This window comes from Drosophila albomicans, chromosome X (assembly GCF_009650485.2).
Source record: "Drosophila albomicans strain 15112-1751.03 chromosome X, ASM965048v2, whole genome shotgun sequence".
Classification (NCBI taxonomy): domain Eukaryota; kingdom Metazoa; phylum Arthropoda; class Insecta; order Diptera; family Drosophilidae; genus Drosophila; species Drosophila albomicans.
The window spans coordinates 30,999,798-31,012,303 of NC_047627.2; the positions used below are offsets into that span (position 1 = coordinate 30,999,798).

The following is a 12,506-nucleotide window of genomic DNA, read 5'->3' on the forward strand; positions in this document are numbered from 1 at the left end:
TGCTTAACAGGCAGATATGGCTTATCAATAATTATTCTATTCGATTTAAAGTTTTCTGTGAAAGTTACATTTTAATGTAGTTTATATATTTACTGCTGAAATTTATAGAATATATGCTGAAAGTGTTTTAATTATGGTATATTGGAAGTGGAATAAGCAAACATATTTTATTTTGGAAATTCATAGTTTTAAGTGCTACTTTTTTCACTTTAAAAAATGTTATGAAAGGAATAATTAAATATGGTTGAGAATCTCGTATATTTTGTAGTCTGGTATATTTTGAATGTATTAGCATATCGATGTATATTTTAGTATTTTTCGGTATATTAAGGTGGTTTATAAATTTGGTATATTCTATTAATAATATATCGATATACTCATTCAAGCCATTGGACTATTCTTAGTATCTTTTCGGTATATTTAATTGGTATATTATTTTGGCATAATCTATTAATAATACATTGGTAAACCCATTCTATACTTTGGTATATTTCAGTATTTTTTTGGTATATTATTTTTTCTAAATATTGGTATATATTCAGTACCCATTCTAGCATATACATATGTATATTTTAGTATTTTTCGCTATATTAAGGTGGTTTATAAATTTGGTATATTCTATTAACAATATATCGATATACTCATTGAAGCCATTGGACTATTTTTAGTATCTTTTCGGTATATTTAATTGGTATATTATTTTGGCATAATCTATTAATAATACATTGGTATACCCATTCTACAGTTTGGTATATTTCAGTATTTTTTTGGTATATTATTTTTTCTAAAGATTGGTATATTTGCAGTACCCATTCTAGCATATACATATGTATATTTTAGTATTTTTCGGTATATTAAAGTGGTTTATAAATTTTGTATATTCTATTAATAATATATCGATATACTCATTCAAGCCATTGGACTATTTTAGTATATTTTCGGTATAATTAATTGGTATATTATTAATAATACATTGGCATACCCATTCTACACTTTGGTATATTTCAGTATTTTTTTGGTATATTATTTTTTCTAAATATTGGTATATTTGCAGTATCTCTTCGGTATGTTAAGACGGTATATTAATTTGGTATATTCGATATACCCATTCTACTCCTCTGCATATATTAAGTATTTTTTCAGTATATTTATTTGGTATATTCTATTAAAAATTGCATTCACATTTCTCAGAATTGCTAGTTAAGACATTTTCAATATATTTGACAGCAATTTGAAAATTCAAGTAGCTTCAAGTACAGGAAATTACAGGTGAATTCTTGTAATTTGTTTTTTCGCATAACTACGAGACACTTGATTCTCTTTTATGAGGTATTTCAAATGGTATTGTGGCGAGTGTAGCGAACGTGTATAAATTGTAGATAGTTTTACAATGAACATCCGTTAAGCGCATTTTCTGTTCTTTTCTCGCACTCGGCTTATGAATTTATTGTTGTATTAGTATTTTTCCTACTTGTATTTTTTTTTGACACAAACGCATTAATTAAACAATTCACGTGTGAATTTCCTGGCCGGACATTGTCTCTGCCTCGCTCTCTCTCTCTCTCTCACTGTCTCTCTTAACATCCGTCTCTGTTATCGATAGGCAATTTTTAGAGTTGAGGCAATTAAACAGCACTTGATCTTGATCATAGACTTTCGTCTTATGCCCAAAATAAGTATTATCAACGGGGTTTTGTTCTTTGTACAGAGAGCGTAAAAAAGCCAAGAAAAAAAAAGAAAAAAACGTTTCGCTTTATTTTAGTTTATGGGCTGCCAATAACCGAGCTCAAGGCCAAGGCCTTGAAGTTGGCAGACAACGTGAAACTAACGAAGCCACAAAACAGCCGAAAGATTCGTGTGTGTTCATTAACTTCTAAGCGGGCAACAACTACCCCACAACAACACACACACACACACACACACAACAAAACACACGCACAATAAGACGAGCTAATGCCACGCATCGTCCGATTTTGTGCGGTTTTTTTTTCGCTTTTTTTTTGTTCATTGTTGTTCAGTTTCGACTTCGGCTTCCCCCTTTTTGCGCCAACCAAACAAAAGTGCCGTTTGTGCGTGACTTCAGAGTTCGCTTCTCCGCTTTTGAAAATTGAAAATCATGTTCCACCTTAAGAAACATCAATCAAAAAAGATGTTTGTTCTAATTGGCTCAACTTTATCTCTCTGACTACCCCAGCTGACATCAGTTAAATGTTCCCAGTTGCCAGTTCCCAATTCATTTCCCATTCCCATTCCAATTTCACAATTCAAACTTAGATCGAAAGCTCAGCGAATACCGGAAGTTGCTGAAAATGCAAATGAATTTCGTATTAGCACGCAAAAAAATATGTTACTATTGATAAATGAAGAGACACTGAATGAGCATAGCAAACAAAATTGAATGCAGAGCAAAGCTGAGCTTTAATGAACTTGAGCTTTCAGCTTGAAGTGTTTTGAACTTTGCTTTGAGTATTCTATTGAGTCTACGCACTTTTTATACGATTGCCAAACTTTTAATAAGCTAACAAATGAATATTTGAATTCAAATTGCAAAGAATAATCAACTAAACTCATTTGTGTATTTTAATATATTTTCTGAAATAGGTTATAAGAATAACAAAAAAAGAGATATTTCGTTAAAAAGATAGTAACAAATTCATCTAATATCTAAGGAATTAGTTGCCTTGTTGTTAGTTTGAGGTTTGGCTTGAATATTATTATTATTATTTTATTAAAATTACAAATTGAGCTGAGCCAGAACTAGAATATATTCCTATAATGTGTTATATTGCTGTTGCTGTTGTATTGGTTCAATAAGTTAATAAAGCTGTAAAATAAAAAAAAAGTTATTTAATAATTAGATGCAATTGATGTTATTACGCATTTTCAAAGGCAGTCGAACCATATAATACGCTTCCAAAGAACCCTAAAAAAGAATAACAACTAAGAAAGCTACAATCGAGTGTGCTCGACTGTGAGATACCCGCTACTTATTGTGAATAACAGCAAAACAGTTTGGTATTAATTAAAAAATTTACTAAATGAATATACCAACAAAATACTAAAAAAAATACTAAAGGCTATATTTGGAAAGCTACAATCGAGTGTGCTCGACTCTTAGATACCCGCTACTCATTGTGAATATTAGCAAAACAGTTTGGTATATATTAAAAAATATACTAAATTAATATACCACAAAAATACTAAAAAAATACTGAAGGCTATATTTGGTATATTGATGAGTTATAGTACTTATTAAAATAAAATATACCATGGAGAGTAAAATATACCAGATTATACCATAGAGTGTAAAATATACCAGATTGTACCAGAAATCGTCTCGGCTTTTGATGTTGTTGAAGAAGATATATATTTTATGGGATCGGAGATGCCTCCATCTGCCTGCCAGGACAAAGTTATAACACCTTTCTACTCTATCTGTACCGGGTATAACAACTAAGAAAGCTACAATCGAGTGTGCTCGATTGTGATATACCCGCTACTCATTGTGAATAATAGCAAAATTGTTCGGTATTAATTAAAAAATGTACTAAATGAATATACCAACAAAATACTAAAAAAAATACTAAAGGCTATATTTGGTATATTGATGAGTTATAGTACTCATTAAAATAAAATATATCATGGAGAGTAAAATATACCAAATTAAATATACCAGATTGTACCAGAAATCGTCTCGGCTTTTGATGTTGTTGAAGAAGATATATATTTTATGGGGTCGGAGATGCCTCCATCTGCCTGTCAGCACAAAGTTATGACACTCTTCTGCCCTCTCGGTACCGGGTATAAAAATCCAGCTGCTGTTGCATGAGATGAACTTGCGTAGCACAATTATATACTAATATATATAGTAAATATATATAGTCGAGTGTGAGTATTCAAGTTGTTTAAACTGCCGCAGAACATGCGAAACTCTCACGCAACAGAGCAAGACACAGAAAACAGAAGAAACAGAGAGAGAGAGAGAGAGAGAGAGAGAGAGAGATATAGGAGAGAGAGCGAAGCATCCGCAGAAGACAATAATAATAATGCGTGTAAACATAATAAATTTCAATGTCACTTACACTTGATTTATACGCAGCAGCAATGCCAAAGAAAGCGCAAGAATTTTCGCAATAAAAGAAATAAAGAAGCCAACAAAAAAAAAGGAAGAACAAAAAGAAATAAAGCCCTTGTGAATGTTCACTAGGCGTAAAGCATAAATCCAGAAATCTAATCAAATCAAAATCTAATTACTTCCTCATTGATTTGTAGAGGTGCTGAAAGAAAAAGTGCAACAACTGAAATGAAATTAAATAAAGCAAAAGAAATAGAAACAGAAACAGAAACAGAGAAGAAAACATAAAAAAGAAGGCATTAGCGGAATAATAAGGCGCGAACAAAAGCCGCCATCGAGCGTAAAGCAGACGACGGTGCAGAAAGCATCTTAAACGAGTTAGAACCAAAAACAACAACAACAAAACAACAATACAACAATAACAATAACAAAAGCAACAACCACAGATAACAACAACAATGGGCCAATCTTGTGCAGCTACTTGTGGGGAGGAGGAGAAAACATTGTATGCAAAAGACAGAATTCGAAATGAAAACAGCGACGACTGCAAAAAAATTCTGCAGAGAATCAAATCCAACTGCAACTAAGACACATCAAATACTCTATGCAAGGACTTAAGGTTGTGACTAGAGAATCATTTAGAGAAAAATACAAATATGATCAAAAATAAAGCTCGATTGAGCAACTTTGATTATAATCCTAGAATTTAAAATGAAGTAAATTAAAGTAAGAATATTAAGTAAGAAAATGAAGTTAAAGCATTTCATTGGCGGAATATTCAAATAATAACAGAATAGTAGTTTCTGTTTTTTAGAAAAGGATTATAAATAAATAGTTTATATTCAATAATGATGGATAAGTATCAGGTGTTCATGCGTTCATCTGGGTATCAACAGTTTGATATAATTCGTTTTGAAGTTAGAGTCTCTTTTAAATTCAACAGGCAATTGAATGCAACTACTTTATATAGGTCTAATATATCTAAAAACTTCTGTTAGAATCAAATTACATCAAAGTCATAAATTGAAATAGCAAACAACGCATTGAAGGTCTAAGGCAATGGGAGAAATACGTTTGGGAGGTGTTTTGTAATAACTTAAATTTATAGATTAAAATTGAGGAACGCTGCAAATCTTTTAAGCAAACTTTAGTTGAGGGAAATATATAAGTTCTCAAGATAATACTAAAATATTAATGAAATATTCTTGGAACTGTAATTTTTGAAGAAAAGTTATCCGTAAAGAGAAGCAATTGATTACATAAACTATGCGTGTTGTAATATACAAAAGCTTAAATTTATACATTAAGGAAAAGTTACTAAAACATGTAACGTTAGTTGAGAGGGGGAAATATGTAAGTTCTAAAATAAAATTTCAAAATATTATATTATTGTAGTATTATTATAGTAAATAAAAGTTTCTGAGCGAAAAGATTAGGAATTGAAGATTTTGCCAAGTGTTTTGCAGTCTTGAGGCGACTCCCTTGAGGGCAGAGCATTAAGAATTACAATGTTACATTTTAATGGGGCATTTGTGGCCAAAAATGGACAAGTTGTTGGCGTCATTGTTGTTCTTGTTTTTGTAGCTGTTGCTGTTTACCTTAACTATTGTTGTAGTTGTTGCTCTAGCAGAGGGGTGAAAAGGTAAAAAAAAAAAAACACTTGTTGCTCATTTGATTGCAATTGTTATACAAAGAGCTTTCATTGTAATAACAAAAGCAAAACAATGGCCAAACATGTTGTTGTAGCTACTAGGTGTGTGTGTGTGTGCATGTGTATATGTGTGTGTGTGTGTGTGCATGTGTGTGTGTGTGTGTGCGTTTAGTCTGGCATGATAATGATGTTCAGCAACGCCAACGCCAACGCTGACTGCCTGCCTGCTGCTATTTTTCTGTTGTTGTTTTGTCTTTTTTGAGTTCTCGCCCCCTCGACGCTTTTTGCGCCTTTTGCAGCAGCAACATTCACACGAACTTTAGCACTAGAAGCAGCAGTAGCAGCAACAACAAGAACAACACCAACAAACAGCAGTTGTTATTATTGCAAATCTCGGACAATAGTCGACTGCACAGAACAACAAACACTGCGTAAAATCTATTTCCATTTCAATACGTAGCAAAAGTATTCAGTATTTTTTTTCTACTGTCACGCTGCTCTGCACAGAACCGCAAAGGTGCGAAAGAGATAGCTAGTTGAATTCGTAATTGACTTGATTATTGTCGGAGTTTGTTTAATTACTGAAATTTGTTCAAACAATGTTCTTGGATGTTTTAGTGAATCGATAGACGAAGTCGCATCTTCATCATCATCATCTCTCTCTCTCTCTCTCTGTTTCTCTGCTTAAGCTGTGTTTGTTGGCCACGGTTAATGAGTTTGTTCTGTCCGGGATGACAAACTCGTTGAAGTTGACGTTGACTCTGACTCTAACTCTGACTCGGACGATGGCGATTTGTTTACCATTTAGATTAATGAACCACAGCTTGGTATGCAGGTTAATTAAGAGCTTAATGTAGTTGTAGTTGGGCCAAGCTAAGAAATGATTTGTGTTGAGTTGAGTTAAGGCACATGTCAGTCATTAGATTTGCATATCCCAATAGGAAACGACAAGCTGCCAAGTGTGATCAAAACTACTTCGAGATGCTAGCGTGAAGTAAACACTGTGAAAATAGCTGTTGAAATACAGATGAAAAGTTTACGCAGATTTTCATCAGAAGAGAAGAAATCGAATTTTTTTCTTGTTTTTTTGATTTTGTGTTATAATATTGGTTTGTCTAAGAAATATAATTTCTTCTTTGTTCATATTGTTGGGTTTTTTTTTTATATATTTTCATACTAATATTTGTGTGTATAAAATACACTGTTTATTTTATGTGTAGCTTGATTTTTTCCTTTTTTTTAGAACTCTGTCTTAAACGAATTTTCTTTTATTTTCTACTATGTTTTTATAAATGGATTTTCTCATTTTTTTGAGTAGAGTTTTATTTTAAATTAAAGTAAAGTTTAATTATTTAATGAATGTGGCATAATATAGATATACCAAATATAGCCCTCGGTATGTTTTAGTATTTTTGCGGTAAACACCGAAGGCTTTATTTGGTTTATTATGTTACGACATTCAAAATAGAATGAAATAAAGTACTAAAATATACCAGATTCTAAAGTTCCATAGTTGCCATAACACTAATTTATATTATTTATATTTTCTATCTAGATTATTTTCTATATTTTCGGCTTAAATATCTATTATAATTTCACAAAAATTACTTCTAATCATATTAAACTTTACATAGAATTTACTTATTATCTTTAGATAGATAGATTGTAAATAAATAAAGAATATATAAAAAAAATATATTAAACTTTACGTTGTTCTTCTCTATAAAGTGTTCACTGTACACCAAAATGAACAAATGAATTTTCTGCAAAATATTTATGCGAAATTCATAACTAGAACTCTTTGTTTCACATGCTCATTTAACGCTCGCAGGTCATACACACACACACACACACACACACATTTGCTTGCTCAAATTCAAGTTCGTTGCCTAAGTCTTTTGTTTATGTCACAGCTGATTGCCGCTTTTTTTAGTTGTTGTTTTTGGCAACTCTTTGCGGTTCACCTCAGTTCACTACAGTTAGACACCAGCTGCCGGGTGCTCTCCCCCTTCCCCCTCCCTCTCCGCCCCTTAAGTGCCTTGTTTATTACGCGCTCTAGACATTCAAGTTGCTCGCTCACTCACTTGACTCGTAAGCACTCACACACACACACACAGAGCGTACAAGTTCTAATGAAATTTGTCAATAAAAATTCGCAGAATTTCGTACAACAACAGAAGCAGCAGCACAAAAACCCATAAAAAGCGAGTAAACAGCAGCAGCAAAGGCAAAGGCAACAAAATGAATTGTAAACAAGCGAACGCCTTTGTTGTTGCTTTGTCGAATCAAATTTACTTTTTTACCGTTTTCAGCGAAAGGAAGATACAAACACGAATACGAATACGTATACGAATATCAACAGCGACAACAGAAACGCAAATTAAACGCAAATAAATACTTATATGAATTTATATAGTATACGCAAAAAAAATTGTATGAGCAACAAAAGTGGGACAGGAATAGAACATGATTGTATTAATATTTTATTTCGATTTAAACACAAAACAAAAAAACATTTTTTAAAGTAAAAATTTTCAAATTTTATATATCACCAAAAATATTTCTAAGACACAAATAAATACTATATTGACTATAGCTATAAAGTAAGAATAAGGTATGACAAATAATAAATGATTTTTGAACAGAAATAAATATTATGTAAAATAAAATATGAGCAACAAAAGTGGGACAGGAATAGAACATGATTGTATTATTATTTTAAAAACAAAAAAAAACATTTTTTAAAGTAAAAATTTACAAATTTTATAAATCAAATAGAAATACGATATATATATATAGATATATATATATATAAAAGCAAGAATAAAGTATGAGGAATAGCAAATGATTTTAATTATTATTAAGCATTTCATTTAACATCGCTGATACACAAAATTTCCGAAAAATACTTTTAATTTTATTAAGACGTTATTTTTAACAAACGGAAATAGTAAATTATTTATAACAATAATAATTATTTTCAAATTTTGTATTTTACCACATTTTTAAGAATTAAAGAAACAAAATAATTCCTAAACAGAAATAAGTATTATGTAGAATAAAGTATGAGCAACAAAGGTTTTATTATTATTTTTTACTTAATTTTCAAATTTGCTGAGAAAGGTTTTTGTACTTTATAAAGTGACTATTGTAGCAGATATAGAATTATTATTATTATTGTTATTATTAATATTTTATTGAAATAACGAATGCAATTCGATGAGACAGAGTCAAGGCCTTCAGAATAAATTATAGAAGATTTTGTTATATTAATTTTTTTTTTATAAATTTCTCAAATTTTAGAAATTCATAAATTTTTGATTTCTGCAAAATCATTATTGCGTCATGAAACTGCTTTTTAATGGAATATTTTTCGTTCATAATGTTTAAAATAAATTCGATGCTCAATTTCATTTCTTTTTTCCTTTTTTTTATTGCTTACGCTTAGCAATAAAAATGAATTGATTTATTGCAACTTTTATGTGCCAAGAATAGAATAGAATTCGCGAGAAACAAAAGCACATAAATGCATCTTTATTAATTTCGAATGAGAAATGAATGAATTGAATGACTTGAATGTATTCACAAGCCCGCCCACACATAATGTTTATCGTAGCGCATAATTTTCTGTGCAAACGTCAGCAAATTGGCCAAAAAAAAAAAAAAAAAAAATCAAAGATAAATACTTGTATGCATATATGAGTTGCGTTCCGAGTCCAGTTTTCGAGTTCATTGCGATTCAGTCTTGACTGCGAGTTGAGTTGATTCGAGTATGTGGACCACTCAGTCATTGTCATTGTCATTGTCAAAGAATTTTATTTTTGGCTTATTTACTTTAGGATATGCACGCAAAAAAAAAAAAAAACTGGTTAAACGTGAGAAATGTAGGCGTCTCCACATGCCTTTCTCTCTGTTCTCCCCCTCCTCATCCCTTCTCTTTCTCTTTCTCTCTTACTCTTTCTCTGATGAGTAACTCAAGTAGCCAAGGCGAAGGGGGGGAGGAAGGCCACCAAAGATGATGCTGTCTGTTGAAAACAATGCAATTCGCTGTTCAATCTCTAATTCAAAACTGTGTCATGAAATGCCTATTAAATGCCCACACACTCACACACACACACTCACTTACACACTTACACACACACAACTGCACGAAGATATGATTAAGCCTTTTGTCTCCATGGAGATTGCTCTAAAGCTTACCCTACGCTTGAGAGTAAAGTGAAGTCGCTTCAGAGTTTAAAGCCGGCAGCATGTCAATAAAATATTTTCGTTTTTTAAAATAAATTTATTTTTATATTCATAACTAACTGCCTTATTTTGGTATTTAATTTTAGTAAGTTTTAAGTTAAAATTATTCGGATTTTTCGAAAAGACATTATTTGGTAATTAGCTTGGAGTCTCTCTATATATAAATTAGAATTGTTATTTTCTTTTATTTTTTATAATTATTGAAAAATTATTAATCAAAGTCGATTCTTGGCACATGCAATAATAACTACAGATCAGTCAAAGTTATTTAGCTGACAATCTGGTATATTTTAAATATAGTACATTAGTAATATACCAAATATAGCTTTCAATATTTTTTAGTATTTTTGCGGGATATTTGTAGAATACGGTTTTATCAGTAATTGATAGCGAAGAAGAAGAAGCGGTTGCAGTATATTTTCGGTATATTTATAGAATATGGTTTTATTAAAAATGGATAGCAAATATATCAGCACTCGGTATATTTTAGTATTTGCGGTATATTTTAGGTATATATTTCGAATTTGATTTTATTAAAAATGGGCATCGGGTAATTTTATTTTGGTATTTTTGCGGGATATTTGTAGAATACGGTTTTATCAGTAATTGATAGCGAGTGTACAAGCCCTCGGTGCATTTTAGTATTATTGCGGTATATTTTCGGTATATTTATAGAATATGGTTTTATTAAAAATGGATAGCAAATATATTAGCACTCGGCATATTTTAGTATTAGCGGTATATTTTAGCTATGTGTTTATATAGTATTCGATTTTATTAAAAATAGGTATCGGGTATTTTTATTTTAGTATTTTTGGGGTATATTTTTGGTATATTTGTAGAATATTTTTCTCAAATATATCAGCACTCGGTATATTTTAGTATTAGCGGTATATTTTAGGTATATATAGAATTTGATTGTATTAAAAATAGGTATCGGGTATTTTTATTTTAGTATTTTTGGTATATTTGTAGCAATATTTTATTAAAAATGCGACTCGACTTTAGCTTTCTTACTTATTGTGTGTAATTTAGAACCAATATTTCACTCAATTTGGCTTGAAATTGTTCTGAATATTTGCTTAATATAAATTGTGTACAATATAAGACAGTTAATTGTTGCACTTGCATGCTAAACATCGAGTATATAAAATATAGAGTATATAAACGTTGGTGGTATTCATGAAGGCGCATTCGTTGCATTTTCTTGAGATTAATTATTTATGCATTTAACGCGATGAAAACATTAAAAATGCAATGCAATGCAACCGAAAAGGGTGTGTTCTAGCTAGAGAGAGAGAGAAAGAGAGAGAGACGCTGTAGCAATGGGCTGGTGTGATCTGTTTAAGGGAGGTAGGGGAAAGGAGACAAAGGGCGAGGCAAGTGGTTGCTGCTTGCGACTCCCACGACATTGGCTTTGGTGTGGTGTGAATAGCGCAATGAATGCATCAAAAGCTGCCACAACAACAGCGACAAATGTCGAGAGTGTGTGTGTGTGTGTGTGTGTGTGTGTGTGTGTGGTGTTCATGATGAACTCATGGAATAATTATCCTATGAATGAGCAGTTTGCATGATCATTGCCAAAGCTTCCGCTTTTGTTTTTGCGCTCAAGTGAATTTCGCTTGTTCTTCTCATTGTTGTTGTTGTTGTTGCTTGTTGTGGTTGCTGTTGGTTGCTTCTTTGCAATTACGCTATGAAAATGCTGCATTTAAAAGGCATTTTCTTATGTCATATCCAAGTTGTTCGAGAGACTCTTAGTTAGTCAGAATATTCCAACTAATTCAACTCGACACTCAAAATACTGAATGTAATTCAATGCTTAAATATACCCAGTATTTTTGCCGAGCAAAAGGGAGGTTCGATTTTTGATTATTCTTATGACATTTTTAACATTGAAACAATTAAGGGATATCAATTTGTACTTGAATTCATTTCTATTTAACTTTATTTGTTTGATATATTTCCAAATTACTTGATTAGTATTTATTATTTTTCTTAGTTTTTCTTTTTCTTTGATATTCCAAATATTCTATTTTGGTATAAATATATAGTATATATTTATGATTTCTGAGAATTTGATTTCAATCGGATAACAATTTTAGAAGTTCATACCTACTGCGATCGAGTGTTAGTTGCTTTATTGCAAATACATTTTGACCTCTATTTTATATTTCGAATTTCATCGATACACCAAATATAATGTGCGCTAGTATTTCTACGGTATTTTATTTGGTAAATCTGCTATACATCATCGGTATTTTCGGTATATTTAAAGAATAATGGCGCGCTATTTTGCTTTTATTCATAATGAATAGCAGGTATCTCACAGTCGAGCATACTTTAGCTTCTTTGTTTGTTAAAATTTGATTTTGGCAGCTCTTTTTAAATATATTTATGTTTATAATTTGTTTATATATTCGATTCATTCGAATTATTTGATATGATTAAATACCATAATTAATTTGTTGTACTTAGAATTTAAAATAGATTTCTTTTAATTAGTCTGTTAGTCACCTGTAATTCTATGTTGTA

The 12,506-nt window shown here is 31.0% G+C and overlaps 1 long non-coding RNA gene across 1 annotated transcript in view; it reads left to right on the forward strand.

Annotated features, from left to right (window-relative positions):
* Positions 1-12,506, forward strand: part of LOC127565473 (uncharacterized) — a 106,321-nt gene that overhangs the window by 55,829 nt on the left and 37,986 nt on the right. The gene's annotated exons all lie outside the window — the stretch shown is intronic.